Here is a 23,953-nt window from a genome sequence, read left to right as displayed (position 1 = left end):
TACTTTAAGCAAGCTGTCAGGATGGCCAGTTACACATTCCAATTCTACCTGCTTTTGAGGCAATGCGTTACTGAACTTACATTCAGAATTTTTCATCCCTTCTCCTACAGCAAGGGGAATCAACAGTATTTCTGTAGTTTTGGGAATACGCATTACGCACACAGGTTAATTAATTTGCTTCCATGATCAGACAGGAGAGAAGAGTTATTAGGATTCCTCCTTGATATGAGTCATTCTTGCGGAAACTCCCAACTTCCTCACTTACTCATAAACCAAGGACCAAGAGTGCTGAGTAAGTATATAACTCAGAATTGCCAGGACAGGTAACCTGCCATTACAAATACTTATTAAAAGTTCCAAAGTCGTTTTTCAAAGCCCTTTTTCAGATCTGAAACAAAATCAGCAAACTTGATTTCCAAGGGGCATCTCAAACAGTTTATAGACTGTCTACTCACCTTTGAGATACGTATTTATAAAATTATAAGCAAGAATAATAGACATGCTTTTTTCAAAAGCTGTTCCTTTCAAGAGCCCTGCAACAGGTTTGTTCCAAATGACCTGAAAACTAGAAGAGATTTTATGATTATGAGAAAAGTAAAAAAAAAAATCTTCCTACCAAGTCAAGACCTATTTAAGCTATTTAGATCTCAGTATATTCCATACTGTAAGGTTTATTTAAAACTCTAGAGAAGCCAGCAAAATACAGCAAAAATTACTACAATATTATTTTTAATATGGTATCATATCAAATGCACATACTAGGTCCACTTCAATTTCTTTCATAGATTTTAAATGCAAATCCATGAAAAGCACTTTGTAGTAATGCTGAGAACTACTGTGGCTACAAATGTTTCCTAAGAAAGATCATGAACAATGTCCTGTGAAACCTAGAGCAATGGTAAGGAGTTATATACAGTCTTGGTGGGTGGCTGGATGTTGGAACCAACAAAAAGGACAATCTGTTGAAGAGCAAAGGCAGATGAACATAACTGCACGTTAGTTCTGGATGCAAAGACTGGCCAGGCTTGATGTAGATGTTAATAGCACCTTAACTGACTGGTTTATATCTTACACAGTATTAAGTAAAACCTATTTATCCTACAAAAGTGCTACCCTGCAAAACCCCAAGCTTCCCCTACCACTAACTTCACAATAAATAATACTAAGTAAAACCAGATAAATATAAGGAATGATAAGAGTATGGAAATACCCAGGGAAGTGGAAAAAGAGAACTTAAAATACAAAGATAAATTTATTTTATGATATTCTCTTCCTGGTGTATTAATCAAAGTACATTTTAGGAAGAGTTTCTAATGTTATCTACTTAACTACCTGGCTAGAAGGTATGTGAAGACCGTTGAATTCAGAACAGACAAATGGCACGATCAGGCTTAAAACATGCTCATTCTTTTTATCCGTTTACTTACACACAATAGAGGAATTATTTTGATAGACGTTTCACAACAACTCATCCAAATCCTTTACCTTGAGGAACACTATAGCTAAGGTTCATCACTTTCATCCTGATACAAATGCCTAGCTCACCTTAGTTTGAGCAGGCATCTTTCAAATAGGAAACTAGTAAGAGTAGCATTCTTCCAGGTTTCAACATCCATTGGACTCACTACAAACAATGACTGGAACCTCATTTTCATGTCCAAAAATAAACAAAAATGGGGAGAGATTAGATTACTAGATTAGTGACTTCTGCTACTACAGGGAGTGGGAGTTAGTACCCATATAAGTAGACAAGGTCCCAAGTTGAACTGCACTGTTTTACTTTGAATTTGACCTTGAATATTGAATACATCATGACCTTGAGAAACCTTTAACTTCTTTGTTCCTTAGTTTGCTCTAATAAAACAAGATATATACTTGCCAAAGTGCTTTAATTATGAAGACAGGCAACACAAACTGAAATATTAAAAATAGCATTTGTTAACACCAACTGTCAGCTCAACTTGGAACAAAGAGCTGAATTTATGGCTTGTATTTAGAGACAAAAACAAAATTACTTCAGCTGAACCAATCCCACAAACAACAGTTACATGGAAGAGCCTATATTTTAAAATCCAAATTGTCAATCACTGCCATGTCTGCAGAACAAATATCACAAGTCATCTAACTGGTGGAAGAATTGCAACTAGAGAGCAGTAGTAGCTACTGGAGGCTTTGTGGTATTAACCAGCTGTTAAAATACAGTTCAGCTCTATGGGAACACACCAAACATTCCCAGACACTCTGCCTGTAAGTTTACAAACACTCCATAAACAATGTTTAAACATCTAACAGGAGAGAGATGCTCAAGCATTACTTTGAGGGCCAACAGTATATGCAATGCAAATATGACTTAAGATCACCTAAAGAGATAACCAGAGCTCCTTAAGAACTCAAAATTGTTTCCTCATTGGTATCTAGCAGATGAAATAAATGTTTTGGACCACGTGGTGCACAGAAAGAAGTCAGTAAGCGCCAACACACAGAGCAAAGAGATGTAGATGTGTAACAAATGACTCGAACATGTTCAAAAGCCAAAAGTATTAAGACAATTTAGAAAACTGCATGACAACTGTATCTAGCAGGGGAAAAAAAAAAGCAACAGCTGGGAGAGAAAGATGGAGAGGAACTTTAAAATTATTACTTTTGTTGCTAGCTTTCACCTATGTCTTGATAATCCAGGAGACAGACCTTGATGGCCTGGATTTTAGGATACAGACAGCACATGTAAGATTTTTTCCATCTCTAGCAAACTACTACAGAGATACAGAGTTCTGAATTTTAGCCTGCTTGTCTTTTTCAAGTGACAAGCCCTAATTAAATATATTTAAAAACTATTTTACTCTCATCACACCTCAGTTAGGTCCTATCACTTCTGGAGCGGTTTAACCACTCCTTTCGGCACAGCTTACAGACATAAATGTTCCTGCAAGCTTAAGCAAGCTATGAGTACATGGGAACACACAGTTTATTAAAAAACCATAGTAATGAACAAGGAGCAACAACACCATGAGTGGACTGATATGATACTGAAAATTTTTACCTCATATTTTCTAGTTTTAATACCAAGGAATTAAGTAGTCTGGGAAAAAAAAAAAATAGTTGTGCTACAACTTGGGAATCAAGTACTCCACAATTTAAGGGAATAAATAGCTCACATGTAAGGGTTTGGACCATAAGATATCACCAACTTCGTTTCTCATGTTCCTTTGAGGTGGCAGCATCCCTGTCAGGATGCATTCCAGGGACCACGACTAGCCACTTCAGTTGAGCTCTTAAGCAAGTACATGTTTTTTTAGGAGGAGCCATATGGCAAAACACATGCCAGGAACGGATATGATGGATACAACAGCCCTGACTAGAATCCCAGCTCCTCAGCAGGTTCAGCAAAACCAAATTGTATCACCTGTAAACTTACGGACTGGAGTGATGGGCCATTCCTGCTGCACTAAGGGAGACGAAGGAAAGGATTGGTCCTGGGCTGCAGAGAGAGGGAGAGCCCCCAAGAGCTGGGCTGTTATGCCACCAGTACGACATTCCTGGTACCAGTCAGGCTAACTTTACTGTGCCCTGACACACGCACAGTAGGCACCAAACCATGACTGTATTAATATCCCTAGCAGTTTGCTGCTCTAGGCAGCTACCAACTTCACCAAGGACAATGTCTTACAGACTTCAAGCCCTACATAAATCCTAATCCCAGCAGCTGCAGAAACACAGGAGGTGCTTTGTTTTTGTTTTCTTCTTCATCTTTGTTTGAAGGAATGAGGGGAGAAGTTTATCTTGACCTTTCATCACTCATCTCCCTGGCTGCAAAAGGCTATTCATGGGACTCTTCCCTGTCCAGCCTAGTTGTCTGGGTTCTTTCCCAAGCTCCAAAACCCAAACCTGTGGCTTCTAGAAGTATTTCTAAGTAGGGGAAAATAAACCAAGATTTAAAGAGATAAATAGAAATAACAATTTTAAAAAAATAAATAAAATCAAACCAGTAGATCACTTTTGCAATGGCCCAAAGACTTAATACTTCTGGAGCTTGAAGCTGATTTAAGTTAACTTAGTCGACCCTGTCTTTGTGCTGAACACATTTTATATGCAACCCATAGGACTAGATTTTTAAGAGAAAAGCTTAAATTCAAAGGTTCACAGTACTCCCAATTTGAATATCATATCAATATTTCAGTGTGGCATCAAAAACAAGGATCCATCTGAATACATGCAGTTTCAACCTATGTAAGCACATACTTCTTTCAGATTGCTCCTCTTCCTTTGAAAATACATTTTTGAATGAGGACAGTAAAAAGATCTTGTAGTGAAGAAGTAGTGTGTAGGTGGTTCCTGTGTTCTGTGTACTTACATATACAATTACAAATTAAGTTACGACCTCTGTTACCCAAATGATTCATTCAAAATAGCAGTAATAGCCTCTGACATGCATTACAGGATGACTGCTAGCAAACTCCAGTGAAGTTGCTTAACATCTCTGATTAGTAGATGTGTTTTGAGTTACTCGTAACTATACCTAATTTTAATCACCACATTGAAGTTCCACAGACTTTGCAGGTTTTCTGCCTCAAAGGAACAGAGGAGTTTTTAAGCTTCATCCAAAAAATTTCAGCACTCTATTAGGACATGGCTACAAATCACCTGGAATGTACTTTGGAGACACAGGTATAGTTAAAAACAAAGTACAAGATTAGCATCTTAAATAGATGAGAATCACCTACTTTTCCTATAACAATTTCTCTCCTTTAAAATGAGGCTATGACACTGAAAACTCTCAATGACACCGTGAAAATTCTCGGAAAAAAACCTTGAGTTACTCTAACCACAAACACAATACAAAGTATGAGAAAATTACTGACACTATCTTCAGAGTAGTTTAAGCAAACATACAAGAAAAAATAAGATACAATTCCCACAGAATTAAAGGATGAGAACAACAAAAAAACCCCCACCTTCCTCCAGTCTTTATACATTTAAGGAAGCTACCACATAACTACAGACTGGCCCAGTTGTACTTTGAATATTAATCTTCATTTGGGCATTTTCCAAAATTTCATAAACTTATTTTTCTGGCGGGCAATAGGAGACATGATATACACACAGTGTCTGGAACTGGCTTGATTTCAGCCCAGCTGGTCCTTCCAGCATGTCATGAAATAAAAGAACCTGTTCTACCAAAAGATGGAAGGACATAATTTCTACCCCACTGTATTCCTTGTCCACAGTGACCTTGTTAGGCAGTTATCTTCCTTTATAAGTGGAAAACTGAAAGCTTGCCACTTCAAATAGCTGCATAATAAATGAAATTGTCTGCCAACAGTACTCACCTGTCATACCTGTCTTTCATACTTGGCAAGGATTTCATTCTGTCTTCTAAAACTCTTGGATATGGGCCACATCTAACTACACTTAGGCAAGACAGAAACAGTCACATCATCAGAAGAGTATCTGGGACTTTTCCTTGAATACACAAGGTAGTAGATGAGTAATGTGCTAACCCAACAAGTCACCAGGTTTGTCTTTCTCAGGAAGCCTAGTGCAACAATCTACAATTCCTACCTGTTTCTAATACAGCCTAACAAAAAAAAATTAACTATTGAATGAAACTCTATTAACTCTATTTAATTCAAATAATAAACAACAAAAGCAATGTTTTGCAGACTCACTGTTTACCTCTTTTCCTGATTTTTCTTCAGTAGTATCTTCCCAGACATATGAGTTTTCTTTTAGATAGCCTACAGCTTTTAACACCCAGGCTATGGCAAATCTAAGTCACAGTGACCGAGCCCTTCACGGAGTAGATGCAGTGCTCGCACCTGCCAGGAAATAATATCTGACAACTGAGCAAAACTCAGAAGAATCCATCTAAATGAGCCTCGTAGCTTCAAAACTTTTCCTGCTTTTCCAGATAAACTGGGCAGAGCCGCAGGAAACAAGCTTTACACACTGTAAATGAAGCAGCAATCAAACTGAACTGCATGATCCTCATTCTCTTGAGCACTCACACTGAAGTCAAGAACAATTATTTGAAATAGTATGTGTGGCTCTTGTCAAGGAGGCACAAGCTTCTTGCAACTGCTATAACTTTATTGCACCTAAATATCCTGAACTCTGACAACAGCTAGAATATGAATGACAGAAAACAAGCTGGAGGACAGACGAGAGAGTAGCCCTTATGTTTCATATAAAGCATCACCAGGAATCTTGTCCTTGTTTACAGACAAAGAGCCAGCCTGGAGGCAGAAAGCAAAATTATTAAAGCTGTGCCTTCATAGAGAAGAGTTAGGATTTAGCAATAAATATAACTTTGCAAGATGAAGTAAAGCATGTGTATGCTTGCAGTAATCTAACAGAGACCTTTTTCAGTTTGATTCCATAAAAAGTTATATTAGCCCCTGAAAATAATCAGGACTTTGAATGTTTCCACAGGCACTGAGGAAAAAACCCTAAAAACAAGTAAAAAAAAATGTAGATCAAAGCCTATAGTAAAGCATCAGCCATCAAACTCCGGAGCCATAACAAAGCCTTTATAATCTAAAAAAGATTAAATGGTTGTCATTTTAGAGTGTTTCTGTGAGAGAGAGATAAATGAGAACATGGTAGAGGTCCAAAATATACCAGCTGAATAAAACCCAATCTGTTACATTTTCCACAACGACACTCTGCTCTATGAGCTTTGTTAGAAAAAGCATGGTGAGTCTAGCCAATTTTTCCCTGAACAGGAAAACCTCAGCCCTGTAGATCAACGGCAAGAAGAACCAAAGACTGTAACAAAGACCCTTTCAAACACGGGAAAATCTAACTAAGAAAGACAAAACAGCTACTGTGAAAGAACCGAAACTTCTATACCCTAGTACATTTCCAAGGGAGGGCTTTTATAGAAATACATGGCTATTTGTATACCCTTACACTTCACACTAATGTATCAGTTCTTTTAAAGTATTGCACTAAATAAAACAAACATAAACTGTGACAGACTCAAAGTAAAGAACTGTACACACTTGCAGAATTGTTTGATCACAGTACAGTTGCTCTGAATTTTACACTGTGTATCCACAGCTCTGTTGACTTTACAAAGCATTCTGAAAGGGAAAAACCTCCAGCTATATCATAAGCAACTTCTGAATGTCAGCTCATTGTACTACCTCCTATCTTATTAGCTACTGAACAAACACTCATTGAGAAGGTTAACACAAAAAAAGGTTTTTCTTTTAATTGCTGAAGTTAAGTTGCTCCTTTGAAGAGATTCAGACAAGCAAACTAATTTTTGTGACAGATCCTGGAAACATCTGATTGCAAACTGCAGAGACTTGACAATAGCACAATGGATTTTGTTTAGAAGAAAAAAAGTGGAGAAAAAAAATCCAAACCCTCCCATTCCTTTGGGATGATCGAGAGACTCAAGTTTAGGGCAAAATACATTTTAGCACATCACGTTTGTTCCCCTGAAGTTTTACTATCCATTTCTATATAAAAACTAGACACTGAAGTTGTACACATTTTCAGAGACCATCAATTTGGTTTTTCTCCAGAATTGGGATACCTGTAAAGCCAGCAGTTTCCATATAAGAAATTAAGGATACAGAAAGATAACTTAATGATCTCAGAAATTCATTAAATTGCAGTTTACTGCTTCCTGCTAGTATTACCATTGGAATTGGTTATTTCTTTTAATAACAGACTCTCTGTGGAAATATTGAGTTTCCTAGGAGCACAAGCAAATTACCATCAGTCTCTGGAAGGAATAAGAGAGAATCAAAGTAAACCAGTAAAGTTTCTTATAATCAGTTTTTGACCGTTTGCTACTTATATATCCTACGTATCATAGAAACCAAAGGTCAAGGAAGAGAGAGAGCTGAGCAAGAGAAAACCAAAGCTTTTCAGAGTTTTGCGATTTAAAAGGTTTCACTGCAGACATTCTTTGTATAAAATGTCTTTTAAAGACAAAAGGATTGAACTGCAGCTGACTTTTCAGCAAAGCACAGAAATAAAAGGCACAGGATAAGAAAGTGGAACACAGGAATACAAAGTGAAAAAGTGAAAGATGAGTTTGAAACAATTCTGCAAAATATGCTCTATTAAGACTGATGTCACCAGAATATGTCATGTGAAAATGTGTTTTAAAGTACAGAATTTAAGGTCTCCAATTAATTTCTCTCTTGCTTAAAGCAATATCAGAATTATGTTTTGCCGTTTTCAGACTTTAACAACAAAGGGTTGTTTGGGTTTTTTTTTTTCCAGAGTGTGGGAGGGCAGGGGGACACATTCCTTAACAGGTGCAATGGTACTGCTTAAAACATTTGTATCAGAAGGAAAAAAAAATATTGCCTTCATTAACATTTAAACCAAATGGGTTGCGTGGCTAAAGTCAGGGAAATGTCATTCTTGAAACACACGCTTGCAACATGAAGTATGAATGTGAGAGTTTACTTATTTTTCTCTGTCAATGATGGTGCTACTATGAGAGCTAAACTATGGTGAGCACATCTACAACAACAGAAAAACTTGGTTTAACTGCTTTCAATCTGGCTTTACTCAACTGTTGTTCAAAGTCTGGTGAGCCCAAGTAACTCAAGTCACTATCTATTCCTTCCTGATATGATGGGCTGTACTGTATTTGAGTATGTGTAGGCAAGCCAAAGTCTAACAGCAACAGATAAACTTGGTTGTCTTTGCAATAGGAAAAGGCCCTAGGCAGAAGGAAGCACAGAGGTTTCTGACTTTTGGTTGGGCTAGGAAGTAAAGCAGCATTTTTCTTTCCCTGTTGGGTTACTTCTAGCACTGTTAGCACTGGATGTAACAGGATGAAGTTCACCTGCGATCCCCTCTCAGGTCCCTTGACATCTCTCATTGGTGCAGCTGCAAACCCCTTATGCTGCTGCAAGATCCCTTAAGTAATGTCAGCCACATCACTGCTACCGGTTCAGCCCTTTCTACTGACCTATAAAGAATGCGATGTTTTGATTTGCACCGTTGGAACACACAACCAAACATCTTCAAAACTGTTTCAAAGTCAAAGCTTACATTATTTATTTCTTTTAGTATTTAGCAGTACCTGAAAACTCAGAGCCTGCCCTGAACACTAGTGTTGTGCTCCAAAAGGTCAATTCAGAACTTAGATAACTTCAACACATAAATGATGTGGGAACCAGCTTAGAAAAACATTTATCAAATGCACAGTTAGAGTCAACCAGCTCTTGGACTCCAGGATTCACATTAAAGGAACAGAAGCAACCAGTCTACTCCCTCTTAATATGTTGCCTGCTAGGGACATTATTACTTGTAGCTGTTACTATTACTCAGCTGTAAGAACAAACATTTTTACCACAGATTATTTATTAATGTAATACACATCTGATGTCATACGGCACTCTACCTTCACAAAGAAAAAAGCAATTGTACTGTTTGCATTGTGGGAGATGCAACTAATGGACACATGGTACAAAGGTTCTTTAACTAACCCCCTCCACCCCCACCTATACAACTCAAACTGAACACAAATTACAAGAGTGTTAATTTTGTGTAGCATGGGAATATTGAGAAAAGTTTAAGAGAAAATGCTGCAACAGCTCAAGTCATTGCAGTGCATATAAAGACTGAAAAGCTGGGAGGACAGGCTTACACCTCCCATTCTTTGATCTACAACTTGTGACTCCAACTTGCAGCTGCACCAAACACACAACAGGGGCTCTCCATAGCTTCTGCCTTCCCTGTTACTATGTTCCTTCTCCAACAGGAAAGGGTTCTGCTCACTCATAACCAGAATATGCCTTTCTTGCAGTTTATCAGATCAAGCATTCAGAATATTTAAAAAGAGAAATTCTGTTTAGTTGACTGTGAAGATTTGCAAGCTCAGCCAACCGTAATCTCCCGTAAGCATGAGGACGATACGATGTTGCTATTCTGGTTTTCTGTAGTTGCTTCCAGAAAGAAGGAGTCAGTATCAGAACATGGCTCCAAGCGACACTGAGCAAGAGTCTAACTGGAATCTGTGGAAAGATGAAACGAACCAAAAAAACTTCTCATACACGATGACAAAACCCTCTTTGTTACTACACTCATTTTTTCCCCATCTCACTAATCCACCTGTACGGGCACAGGAGATGTGAATTCTTCATGTAAAACCTAACTTCAATGAAAAGAAATCTCTCAGAAACTTTATAATACTTCATAAAGTCCCAAAGAATGCACATGAAAACTCAAAGTCTCCAGACTATTTGCTTTTCCCTGAGATGTTGGCAGAAACATTTACCTCATCTTTGTTCCAGCCTTGATGCAATATTGTACACTGTCAATAACACGGAAATTCCTCCAGTTTCCAACAGAGAAGGGCTCAGGCTGTGCAAGGCTAGAAGTGGGTGTTGCTTTGCACCACACACGGCCGAGGTCAGCATGGTCAGTCCTACGATGCTGGCTGAGAGCTAAGGGAAGTAACCCAGCCGGACGGCTCAGCATTTGCCCTGTATGAGATGAGGCTGGCAGCAAAGCATGGAAGATGACAGCCCACAGTGGGGTCCCCCAACCAGGCACCCACACTCAGGCTATTGTAATAGGAAAAACAAGCAAACAACTGAAGAAAACATGATGCATTACCCATGTCCTTCTTGGCAAGCAACAAGCGAGCAATTGACCCAAACCACACAACACATTAGGGGTCAAGCAGAAGCAGAACAATTCTGCTATCCAGTACAAAAGCACTCTTGCTGCCATATCTCTGAAGGGTGCCACATCCAGCTCAAATCATTCCCCACCCCACTTACCTCCACTGCTTCGTCCATTGAGCACAGATGGTAGATAAAGCTGTGCTATGGTATTTAAACAGAGGCTTTAAAAGATTTACAAAGTATAGAGACTGATGTACTGCAAAGTATATCTTCTTCATAGCTTTGTAAATTTCTTAACAAATTACTTTGAGACCTTTGATGGTTAAACAATTCAGTAAGGGTATTAAGCAAACTTTGGAAAATAAGACCCTGATCAGAAGATTATAAATATGTTCTTCTTCATTTACTTACTGCAACTTCATCCACTAGAGCCCAAATAAGAGCTAAAGGACCACAGGAGTAATACAAAATGCACTGAGAGACAAACAGGCATGTTTTTAAGTTGCCTTTAACTCTTACTTACTAGGCAGCAGGGTGCTCACAGTAACTAAAGCAAAACTAAATGCAGCAGAACAAGGATACAGTCTTCCACCTTGGTCTGCCTGGGACACCTTGCCTACAGCAAACATTTTCAATTACATGAGTCTGGCATCCTTTTTTGTGCTTTTAAGAAGATAAAATGCTAGATATGCCTGTCTTTCCTTTGAAGTATTTGAATGCTCATACTACTGCCTCACCACAGTGTCTGAGAAGCGTTAAGTGTACAGCCTAGCTTGGAGAGCTGTTAATTCAAAACAGAGCTGTGTAACTCTCACGGTTTGTTTAAAGCAAACAAAGAAAACATCCCTCTGTTGAGACTCAAAAATTTTTTTAGTATTAGCATCAGCTTACTCACTGGAAAGCAGCATGAAGTAGTAGTAAGAAAATCAGATTTATTAAAAAAAAAAAAAAAGGAAAGAAAAAGACCAAAACCATAATACAAGGAAGTAATTTTTTAATCTAGACTAGAAATAATCCTAAAATCCTTCCACAGCCCCCAAAGTAAGATTTGTCAATGGGATGAAGTCTTCAAGAAAGTAAAAAAACCTCAGGAATTCAAGCATACCATCACTACACGTGTGTGCATATCAAAACATTTTAAAAGAATTTAGAGCCTTTTCCTCACCACCTATAGAATGTACAGCAATTTTTCCAGCAAATGACAATGCAGTAATTGACAGTTACACTGAAGGAACTGAAAAGATTTGTTTTTCAACTAACTGACTTACACCACTGTCATTACGGATGTTACTATAGTCTTGTAACAAAAAAAAAAAAAAAAAAAAGGAAAAAAATAATTTTCTGTTTGACTGTGTCCCTTTGACAAAGCTGAATACATGCTATGTCATGGCTTTCACAGTATTTTTAGCTTAAAAAAAGATTTCCATTTTAGGTCATTATAGCCAAAGAGTACTGCTGCTAAGTAAAAATCAGTTTTGTTATCAGCCAGACGAAGCTCAACTCCTTGCTGCTCTGGTAATTAATTTCTTGACATTTATTTCATGTGGCCGGAAGGGGTAGAAAGGTTTCTTCCTGGATGTTTTTCCATTGAGAGTTCTAAAACATTTTACAGGTTTCATCTATCAATCAAGTTGAACTTTGCTCTAACAGCAGCAGCACTTGTATCCATAAAAATGGCAAATCAGTTTATAAGTGTTTAGAATGATTGTGTTTGCACAAGCTTTTGTATTTAACAGCATCAATGTAAGAACAGACTTGAAGTGGAATGTGACATATGCTTAGACAAGGCTTAGCTATGATAAGCTGACTCAATTTGGACACAGCAAAACTGCTGAAATGCATTTATAATAATGTTATCCAATTTAACTAAATATATTTTGGCCTAGCTACATTAAATACCTACATAAGACCTCATTTTCTTCAGGGAGAAGATGGGGATTAATTGGTAAATTAGCCATAATCACATATTATAGAAGATGAACTGCCACTTCATCCCCAGGAAAAGAAAAACATTAGAATAAAAGACTTCTCCAGCTTTTTATGCAGTATTAATTATTTACCCATAATGTAAAGCACTGGAAAGTGCTGGAAAAGCCCTATTGCTGTTTGAACAGCTTGTAAAGAAAAAAAAAACCCTGAAATTTAGTTCTTAAAGTACATCAAAATTATGTTCCATGATTCAAGAACAATACTCAACCTGACCTTTGGTTTCAGCACTGACATACATACTACTTACAATTTTTAAAAATAGATTTAACCTAATCTCTACTACATTTAGAAATGCAGTAATTTATACATTAAAAAAGATATTTGTATTCCCATAAATATATACTTCAGTTATGTTTTACTTAGAATTATATATTCACTAAATGCACTAATGTCACTTAGTTAAGCCATACTTGGAATTTAGTATGCTATTTTGATCATATATGCTTGAAACTCAGCTGTAAGATAATACACAAACTCCATACAAGAAATGGGCATGAAAGTACAAAGTTTGGCCCTTCAAGGAAATAGATATTAGGGTTATAATATATATTAAATTTCTAAGAATCAGTATTGAAGACTTCTTTTCAAGATTTGCTTTTTAAAAGGAGAAAGGAATGCTACTACATGTTATTTAAAATCAAAATACAGATCTGAGAAGCTGAACACACTGCTGCAAGAAGTTAGCAGCTCCCTGCTTCAAAGTTTTTAAATTAGACTTACACAATGAAAAGCTCTAGTGACGGAAAGATTGGGCTCACATTTATTAACTAGTAAGAGAACAAGGAAACAAGCAGCAAAACAACACACAAGAAGTAGAGGACATTGAATCTAAAATCAGATTTTGGTTACAAGAGGCCCTTTGATTTCTCCTTTTCTCCAGCTAGGAAATGCAGTAAAAAAAGAAAAGAACTCAATATAAGGAGAGACAATAAAGGGCTGGCCTGTTTTGGCTTCTCTTCCCATTCCTTAAACACATATCTATATAAACTTTCAAGCAAATAAACATTTCTCTTTGCTTCAACTGCCACCCACTGGAAAAGGAAAGCAACATTAATACCAAATTGCAATACCCTAGATAGATAGGTCAGAAAACCAACCTGACAGATACTAGTACAGATTACATCAAAGTTCTGGGATTGCCTTGAAAATCTTAGTAGCACTGCTAGAAATAAGCAAGCTTGCAAATTAAACTGAAACAGAAAACAAGATACAGTAACAAATCAGAGCTCTACTTCCTCTCCCTGCCCCAGCCCCAGTTGGGGGGCGTTTGGGCTGTATTGCAAAAGCTTTGGAGAGGAGCTGGAGTTCGTGAGGATGAAGTGAGAGTAACGGAGCTGGCAGCACCCCTGTGACAAACATGGTGCAACAAGGACAAGCAGCATCGTGTAGCCTGGCAGTTCTCAGTGCTCTGCACTGCCCTGCTCCTCCTGCACTCCAGGGCTGTCTCTGTCCTTACATTGCTGCTGTCTCTCCCACTTGCTCTTGCCTTACAACAATAATCCATCAACTTCCTTGCCTAAATGGCAGCATCAGCATCACAGCTCTCCCTCATCAGCAACCCCCATATTTCTTTCAATGGACACATGGGGTGTCTGTGGTGCACGAAGCTGGTGGTGCAAATCCAGTAACTTAATCTTTTAAGTAAAAGCAATGTGGAAAGGCTTGCTGAAAAACAGCATAGGCTGCAACAGAGCATTATCATCCGCTTCAGATGAAACTTACCTCAAGTTTGAGCCAAATAAACATATATTTACACCAAAAGTGCTTACCTAGGATAGCAGTATGAGGCATTTGCACGCAAAAGCACGTGTGTCAGATGCAGTGACAGCAGTATAACAGCATGCTGCACAAACGCAACAAAACTCACCCTTAACTGGAACAGACTGTCCTGCAGACATGCAATTCTGGTGAACCTGCACTGAGGCTGCGATGGCTCAGCCACGGAAGTCAGCAGTCACAGCTGAGACCATTGGGCAAGCAAACCTGAATGACAGAGGCACACCCTGACTTCCTGGAGAAAAAACCTAATCTCTATTAAAATGAGACCAAATAAATAGAATTATTTGCGAGAGAACCTTCCATATTTAAGATATTCTCAAGTGTGTATGAGATGAAGCAAATCTGGCCAACAGAATAGTTACTCTGCACTTATGGATGAGCTGAGGGGTATAAACTGACTGCAGATTCCCTGACTGTAAGAGTCTAAGGAAACTGGGAGAAGGGGAAAAAAACCTATAAGAACCTAATACACCTAATGTGGGGATTAACAGACCAAATCCTTTGGTCCAAATCACGCGTTTCTTCAAAAAGGCCTGTAGGAAAAAAATCTACCAAAAAAAAATCTGGCAATATCCCCTCATGAAATTTCTCTTATGCTGTTGTAAAGGTGGGGAGTCCCACAGTGGAACAACTTCACTGGACTTGCACAAGAGATGCTTCTTTCACAGGGCAGAGTCAGGGTCAAGATATCTGCCAAAGTTGTAATACCGCTTCGAGCTCTATGTTCCTGCTCTCTAGCTCCCCAACAGGATTTTTTTCTAGGCAGGACCCAAGTGCTGTCTACTGACCCCTGGTTTTACGTGTTCTTCCCCAACTCTTGTGCTAGATCTGAAGGAACTAGGTAACTGGGGATGCTGGAGCCCCCTTTTTAGCTGAGAGAATGGGAGAAGACATGTTCAAGTGCCAATGGCTCACAGCATTCAGATCAAAGCAAAACTGGAGGCACTTTAGTTCTTAAATTATCTGGAAGAGTTTAGGTCCATAATAAGAAGCTCTTGCCCCTGGGATGCTGCTTCTCAGATAAACTTGTCAAACAGAAATTGTAAGTGTCAGCTCCTGTCAGTTATCGAGGAACACAAGCAAATGTAATACAAAAGAGCTCGCAGGGCCTCCTGACAGACAAATCTGCTCTGGATATTTGGCAATCAGCATCCCCAAGTCATTAGTAAGAATATTTGAGTTCAGTGAAGGTCACAGTCATCAGCCAACAGACACATAAGGAAACATCTAAACTCTTGTTGAGCAATTCACAGCTCAGCACGAACACAGCATTAACGGACCAACACGCTGGATGAGAAGAAATGTAATCATTGTAACTCAGTGAGTGCAAGAACCAGACTAAAGTTTCTTTAAAAAAAAAACCCAAACCAGGTATCTATCAACACTGAAAGCATGTATAATCAAATCCACTCCTTCACATGCAGAGATACTTGTATGACTGAGGGTTTCAGATCCAGTTTTTTTTTATTTAATCTATAAAAGGAACAGAGTTTGTTATCAGAATGAAAGATCCTGGCAGCACCTACTTGATGTAAGACAGCCATCTGTGCTCTCTTACAGGAAGATATATTAAGTATATTTTTTAAAATAAGCAAGAATAAATCTTACTTTCACAAGAGTTTTCCAGTAAAATATCTGACACACAACTGTATTCTTTAGCAAGTGAAGTATTTTCTCCAGTTCAATGGGCACTAATAAAATCAGTAAGGTAGAAAATACTCATTTTGGTTACATAGTCATGCCAGCAAAATGCAGTCACCCAGAGGTATTACAAAACATATCATAAAAAAAAAATAAATCTTGATATAAAACGTACAGGGCAGTCAGTGTCATATTTCAAACATGTCAGTCTTTCAAAGTTATTGCACTGTCTATTAATCTTAATTTTCCTTGAGAATACAAGAGCATATAATTGACCCTACTTGCTACTGGCTGGACCATATCTTCCTACCAAATTTTCACATAGGGCGCTTTTTGAAAAGGAGAGACTGTTTCTTTTAAGAAATACAAGATTCCTCTTTTGTTCAAACAAGAATCAAATAGTCTCCTCCTAGAAAAGCATAGTTCAGCCATTGAACAATGTGTTAGCAATACCTTAGCTACACTGCCTTTGTACTCCTGGGGGAATTTCCCAGAAGGTGGCAGACTACAGAAGCCAAGTTTAACCTTGTTTGCCTGCTAGACATTTTTGATTATCTTTTCATGTATTTATCCACATGTTCAAGCATCTAAAACTTAAAAAAAAATCTGGCTATAAGTTAAAAAAAAAGCTTTACTATCGGAAAGACAAATCTGGTATGAGAATCAAAAAATCCTTCTTCCCTTAAGCTGTTCCTCATATTGAATATTGATACATTCGATGGACTGAAGTAAATTAGATATCATTGGTGTGATGAGGAACAAAGTGGTACTGACTAAACACTCAGGTTTCATGAGTTCCTTAGGCAGAAAAACCATGGCAAAGCCTAAACTGCACTTCCTCAAGAAACCAGAGAATATGATAAAGAATCAAATATATAAACAAGGATTATTAGATCTCTAATAAATAGGTGTTGATAGAAAAAAAAAAAATATTTCAAACACTCAGAAAGTAACTTGATGCTTGAGTGCTAAAAAACCATGCAGTTTTCTCTTTGTCATCTCATCATTACAAATTTGTCACACAACAACTAGGCTAAACCAACACAGATCTATGCTTTCAGCTCCAAATCAGTAGCATGCATGACTTCATAGCACAGGGGTGGGGAAAAAAGCTGGGGCTGAAGTTTAGATTTATTGCATATGTTTCAAGATGTGCTGTATTTATAGCAGTTAGCCAGGATTAAACCAAATCTATAAATACTGAAATCATTTACGAGACTGATTTGCATTATGTTTAGTCTTTTGCAAAGCCACTCATGCACAAACATACATCCCATTTTAGAGGTTTTTCAGCCATCCGGGAAATGAGAAACAAGATGCTAATTCAGACAGCTCAGACAATTTCTCTGAGCCCAGTGAGGTGGAAAGGACTTCAGCCCACATGCACCTCTTCAGAAAAGAGGGGTACCCTTACTAAGCTGTTTGGAAAGAGATTGTTTTAGTAAGGTTTCTTTCCCCCAGGCACATACAACGCCTAGTGCATCAATACCTTGACCTATTAACCAGTCTCCTAGGAGCTATCCCAACTCCACTCTCACTACCAATGGGTAAAAGTGAAACCACTTGGTTACATTTCAACCAAACAAGACCACAGTTTGCTCACAGCTCTAAGGAAAAGTATTAGGAATAGCAGCATAGGAGTATCTGTTGCATACCTGTTTTGTTCTCAAAAGTGAGTAGCACCTTGTAATTCAAAATAATCTTGTTCTGGGGAATACAGACAGGTGCTGCTTTTTTTTTTTTTTTGGTAAATTTGATGGTTGGCTGATCAAATGGAAGGAGATGGCAAGCACACAACCTCCTCCCTTAGCAGTCAAGCAAGTATCATACACAGCTTAAAAGCTTAATGTGCATCAGTTTCATGAAGTTATCTGTGATGGTCACTCCAAGACTTTATGGAACGTGATTATTATCATATGAATTCCAACTATGCTTAAATATCCTTAAATAAACTTTTCCAGATAGAGCATTACACTCAGTGGCAAAGAAATTACCAGGAAACACATTAATTTCAGTAAGAGGATACCGTAAAAAGTATTCTGTGGTTTTATGCACTTTCTTGTCTTGAGAAACATCTTTAAAGAATTGATTTTATGGCCTGCCTCTTTGATTTGCAGCTATTGATATACATCCGTGCTGCATCACTTCCATCTTTTAGTTAGACACTGTCAAATCTATTGTCAATCAGAGGAGAGCAACAGATAATTTAATAGGTTCAAAACATGACTGACTTCATGGATGTCAGGGCACCTTTCTGTCACTGAAAGGTAAACATTATGTTCCACTTGCATAAATTTTAATTAAAAAAAAGCCAACAGAAAATGATCTGAAACACACAGATATACACATCAGATTTCCATTCTCTGTACCAGTGTTACTTGTACTAACAGAGTTTGGTCTAATCTAGAAATAAATCTTGCACCACTCTTGCCAAGGACAGATTTGTGAGGTCCCCAGTACTCCTGTGACAGATGTCTCCTTTCTCTACCCTGCCTGGTATCTCTGCTAACAGGAGCAGCACAGTGGTACAGCTTCCAGTCATAAAGGCAGTATGTATAATCTAGGTTGCCCTATAGAGCTAGAGGCAGCATGCTATACAGAGCAGACTTCTGCAAAATTACTCAAATATAAAAAGCTAACAGGGTAGCTCTAGTTTAGAGGTAATACCTCTTTAAGAAAGTGTAAAAACTCTCTTACAAGTAGAAATAACTGTGTTTTAAATGAGAACATAACACAAGCCATTTCAGCATTGTTTTACCAAGGCTGTAAAGAGCTCTCCCAGGCTCATCTCTGTTAATTGCATCTTTGCAAAGCACAGCCAAGCAGATGCAGAATGTTTACTTTTAATGTGCTACCCAAACAGCTCTGAATGGGCACAGACAGCCTTCCCCTTTCCCTACTCCTGCTCATTGTCCTTTGGCTCCACGTAGAGCTCTACAGAACCAAATTCTGCACTCAGATTATAAAGAAAGGAAGATTCAGAGAAAGATGACAAGTTTTGTCATGGAGCAAGGAAAACAGTTAGAAAAGCTACTGGAACACAAACTGTTTTGGTGCTTTTTAGGCAGTGTTTAGACAGAACTGGATAACCAGGATGGAGAAGCTGCATTTAATGCAAGGATAATTTCAGAGTAAAAACCACATAACCTTTCTCATCAGTGGATGATTAACAAAGGAATTCGGTTCCTAATGAAGTCAGCCAGACCCCAGACTCCACTGGTAAATCCCTTCTTGTCATCTTTCACATTCAGCTCTGACTCATCAGCAACAAACATTTCATTCCCTAGCCTATTCCTTTTTTTCCTCCATTCTTTTTACAGTAGGTTAAGTATATACTTCATAAATGCAATGAAGGGGATGGTGGACTATAGGTACGTAACACATTAGGACTGCATCATGAAGAGACACACCTGAGTTAGCTTTAGGAAACCAAAATACCTCTGTCAATGAACCCAATGTGGGCACATACCTCAGTTCTGGCTAACACCTGTACAGTATTTACACTGTACCGTCCATGTGGAGGCTTGTGCCACTGCACCTTCACTGTAGATTAGCTGGACTGAAGTGAACTTTGCTACATTCACACTGCAGAGCGAGAGGCTCCTCTTTTCAGGAGCAGCAGCCAGAGCTGACCTCCAACTACAGATGGGCAACGCATCCACAGGGCAGAGGATCTGTGCCTCTGCACAGAGGCAGGGTGACAGTAAACTCCTTCAAATGGAAACAAGGATGGATGATTAATTTAAACTATTAGGCCCTGAAGTACTCAATCTGACATAACTTTAATTGTAATGACTGTGGCTTTTAGACATCGAAATAGAGTCAGACGCCTGAAAGCTTCTGTGCTTTTCCCAGGAAATCAGTTATTTTAATAAAAGATATCATCTTTCCAGGTTTTATTGTTATTTCCTTGATCTATACAGCATCAAATACCCAAATTACCTTCGAGAGATTGTTTTAAAGATTTCTCTTTATCAAGAGTAGCTAAAAAATTTCCTAAGTTTTCTAGTTTAGAAATAGTTTCCAGTTCAAAAATAATTCCTTCTTTACAGAGTATCTTTCAACGATGCTGTGCGATCAGAAAGTCAAAATTATTATGCTATTTCACTGTTCCTTTCAATAAGGAAATTATGACCTCACTGTGTAATTATGCTTAATGAAAAGGTGGGTTATAATTCATGAAATACAAAATGGAAAAAAGTTTGAGAATGAGCTCTTGTCTAGTGAGAACAATACAAGCATCTTCCTGATCAATTCTCACACACATTCACCAAACAGAATTACCTTATGACACACTCATTAACCACACATACACCATAGCTGTGTAACAGAATATAGTCTTCTATATGTTTGTATCAGCCACTGAGTGGCAGCAATTCCTTCATATCTAAACCTGAATTATGAGACATAGAATGAAAATGTCAAAGATTGCTACCTCTTGATCCTTTTATGCTACCTCTAAATTCTTTTATGTTTAGCATTACATAAAACCATACAAATAATGCCTAGTAAAATACCTTGTTATGTATTTCAATTTTTAAACTCTCAAAGTTTCAGAACTTATGTACTTTATTCTGGTAATCATATTCCTTTAAAGTTTGCTATATTGAATTTTACAAAAAGATAACTTTAAGTAAAGCTATGTGGGTCAAGGAAACTGAAAATGCCCACGTTTAATAATTTCTTAGACTAAAGCACAGACCTATATTTTATTATGAAACCTAAGGTGAGGGTGTGAAACTTCTTTAAAAAAAATAATCTAAATTTCTGTTTTGCAGCATTATGCTTGCTTCTTTCCTCAGCATTTGCAGGTTCCCATAGCAGTGTCTTGGGGTGACTGAAATCTATCAGTCCAAAGACAAATAGCTAATTTTTTCATACAGACATTTTCAGGAACTAAAAACCCCAGGAAATTCTACATATACACTTTTAAAAAAAAGATGTTTATGAATTATTGCTTAACCACTTAAGAAGCACTTCACAGTCTCTTGTTCAGACAGCTATATTGGTTATACTTGGTTATAGCTTCCCATTTGATCAGTGCAGTGCTGTGCAGCATTATTTGCTAGAAGGAAAGCTGAAGAGGTTATTTGCTGGCTTATTACATTGTTAATAGACTAATGGCTGTACGAGGCCAAGGCCCAAATAAGATTTAAAAGAAACTAGACACATAAGAAATGCATCCAGGATTTTGACACAGACTATTTGTAGAGATGTTAAACGTTTAACTCAGGCTTTAAATGACTGTCTAAGACTAGGAAAAAAATCTAGCATGAGAACTGATTATCCCACATCTGTCTTCTCTACTGATTCAGTTCTGTCCTCAGAAGCATCCGTCAAGAGACGGGATACGGAGCAGTATCATCCTTGCACGTAAATCTCCTGCAAGAGCTCCTAGGTTCAGATGAACACTCTGCTCTGTGCTGTGTGAATAATCTAGAAGTGAAGTGGTGCAACAGTTAGAGCCCATAAGTAAACAGATGTCAGATGTTACCCCAAAATGCCATAATTCAATTAGTTTAATATTTCACACCCTAGTGCAAATGGGGAATTCTCCAGCGATGAACTGAAAATTGGTTTTCAAAAGATGCACGCCTGGCATGTACACAAAAGCAACAGGCATTCCTGCTCCTTCATTTCTCATTGTCTGTCGCCATTCAGCTGGAAACCCGACCATTTAAAAGATCACGGATTTCAGCTGCTCCAACCTCACTACCGTATGGGAGACAGAAACAAAGTATCAACGCGGCTGGGCGCGGAAAAAAAATAGTTGGTGTTATCAAACTGGACATTTCTGCTACGAGGAAATTCCCCGTTTCTACTAAGGGCCACACGAGTCGTGTCACCTGCTCCACGGGGAACAGTCCTCGCCCTCCCGCCAACGCTCCCGCGGTGCCTGCCCGTCCCGCCGGCCGGCGGCTGGCAGCCCCTCCCCGCGGACCGGACGAGCCGCCCCGTCCCGCGCACCCCGAGCTCGGCGGCGGGCAGGTTTCGGTGGACAAAGCCCGCGGCCGGGCCGACCCGGGCCTCAGCCGGCCCCCGGGGCTCCCGCCGCAGCCCCCCGCCCCAGGACGCGGAGCCCAACATGGAGGCGCGCCTGAGGAGGAAGCCCCGCAGCAGCCGGCGCCCCGGTGCCGCAGGCAGCCCCGCCGACTCCCGTCCCGCAGCCCCGCCGGGAGGCGCTGCCCGGCCCGCCGGGACACGCACCGGAGCGGCGGGCTGAGCCCGGCGGCGGCCGAGCCGGGCGCCCCGCTCCCCGCCGGGAGCCCCACAGACGCTGGCCGGGCCGGAGGGAGCCGGAGCCCATGTCGCTTCCTCATTACCCCACGCCCAGCGGGGCAGGAACTGCCGGCGGAGGGAACCCCCGCGCCGGGGGCAGGTACCGGCACTCACCCGCTTCCAGAGAGCCGTCGGTGGCTGCGGCCGCCGCCGAGTTTCGGGCGCTGTCCCGAGAGCGAGAGAGAGAGCGAGCGAGGGAGGGAGGGAGGACGGGGGAGGAGAGGAGGGGAGGGGAGGGAAGGAGCGGGACCCGCCGCCACGGCCCGTCCCGGCACTCCCTCGCCCCGCCTTCCGCTCACGAACAGCGGCGGCTGGCGCTGCCTCCCCAGCGGCTTCACCTGCTGTTCCCGCCCTCAGGCCGCCCTTCCCCGCGCCGCTCGCCCCGCCCCGCCGAGGCTGAGGGAGGCGACAGCACCGCTCGCGCCCCGCGAGGGGAGGCCGGGGCTGGCGACGTCCCGTCCATCCGCCGCGGCCCCTTCACCTCTTTTTTTCGTCGGCCGCCTTCTCTCGTTGGGGGCGGCCGTGTGTGGGAACGGCTCGGTTCCGCCGCCCCCCGGGGAGCCCGGCCTGGGCGGGCGCCATCGCCGCGCATCGCACCTTGGCGGGCGGTTTGGCCGAAAGGCCCCTGGCGCGGCACCGAGGTGGGGACGCTGCGGCCGGAGCAGTGTTGGTGCTGCGGGCGCTGGACCGCGTTTGAAACGAGTAAATGACTAGGTTTTTTTTAGAGTTGGTTTTTTGGGTTTTGGTTTTTTGTTTTGTTTTGTTTTTTGGTCTACCGGTCGCCGAGACGCGAACAGCAGCAGGGTTTGAGGAGCCGGAGCTGGGCCAGCGAGCGCTCAGAGCGTGCCCCTGCCCGGCACTCAGGTTTCCTCATCCCTTTTCCACACTTTCTCTTCCAGGCTTTTATTTAAAGTGTTCTTCAGTGGCTTAAAAGCCACAGATGTTGTTTTAATAACGGGGCCAAAGCTGGGTAGGCTGTAGCTCTGAGTACTGTCGTCACCTCAGCGACTTTGCCTCAGAGGTGGCCTCTGCCGATGTGCCCAAAGTTAGAGGCCTTCGTAGGGCATTCAGGGCCTCAGCCAGAGCTTTCCCCCAGTTTGTGCTCTGCTCCGAGTAACAGGGCTTGTTTTTTCTTGAAGCCTTTAGTACCATAATCACCAGCGTTAAAATGAGATGTTTTAGGGATGGGTTGCAGCACAGGAATGTGCGAAGTGTAAGAACTAGAGAAAACACTGCCATACTCCTGCAGGAATCCAAAGCAGACCTTTGTCATCATTTTTTTAACTCCTACAGGTCAGGTGTAATCACTCTCGTGTTTCATCTTAAATGATCTCATTCTGCCCCAGCTGAAAACAGTGACGAAACTCCCAGTGTTTTCTCGTGCCTCTGTGATGCTGTGGTAACTGTGGATGTTTCTCCGGGCAGGTGCCAGGCTGTGGTGTGCAGCTGAGGGTGTCGGAGTATTGCTGGGGGCTGTGACCCTGCTGTTAGATGGCTGTGGAGACATCTCTAAAAAGGCAAATTCCACCTGTTTAGTATGCAGCTTCTTTCCAGAGCATTTTGCTCGATACTCATAAGGTAACATGGAAGTTCCTCAGTTGTTCTGTCTGACATCAAATCTGAAAGGCTGTAATTTGTATATAAATCTGCCTTGTCAATAG

At 40.3% G+C, this 23,953-nt stretch overlaps 1 protein-coding gene across 4 annotated transcripts in view; it reads right to left on the bottom strand.

Moving 5' to 3' along the window:
* The window catches only part of PRKCD (protein kinase C delta), a 67,181-nt gene extending 44,580 nt beyond the window's left edge, over positions 1-22,601 (bottom strand). For 3 of the 4 annotated variants that reach the window (XM_074836428.1, XM_074836427.1, XM_074836430.1), the window contains exon 1: positions 22,407-22,601. The gene's annotated coding sequence lies outside the window, so the exon portion shown is untranslated. Of the gene's footprint in view, positions 1-19,482; positions 19,579-22,406 lie in introns of those variants that run through there. The other variant, XM_074836429.1, reaches the window with a different exon arrangement.
* Between the last annotated feature and the right edge of the window lie 1,352 nt (positions 22,602-23,953).

This window comes from Strix aluco, chromosome 11 (assembly GCF_031877795.1).
Source record: "Strix aluco isolate bStrAlu1 chromosome 11, bStrAlu1.hap1, whole genome shotgun sequence".
Classification (NCBI taxonomy): Eukaryota; Metazoa; Chordata; class Aves; order Strigiformes; family Strigidae; genus Strix; species Strix aluco.
This window is presented reverse-complemented; position numbering and strand designations above follow the sequence as displayed.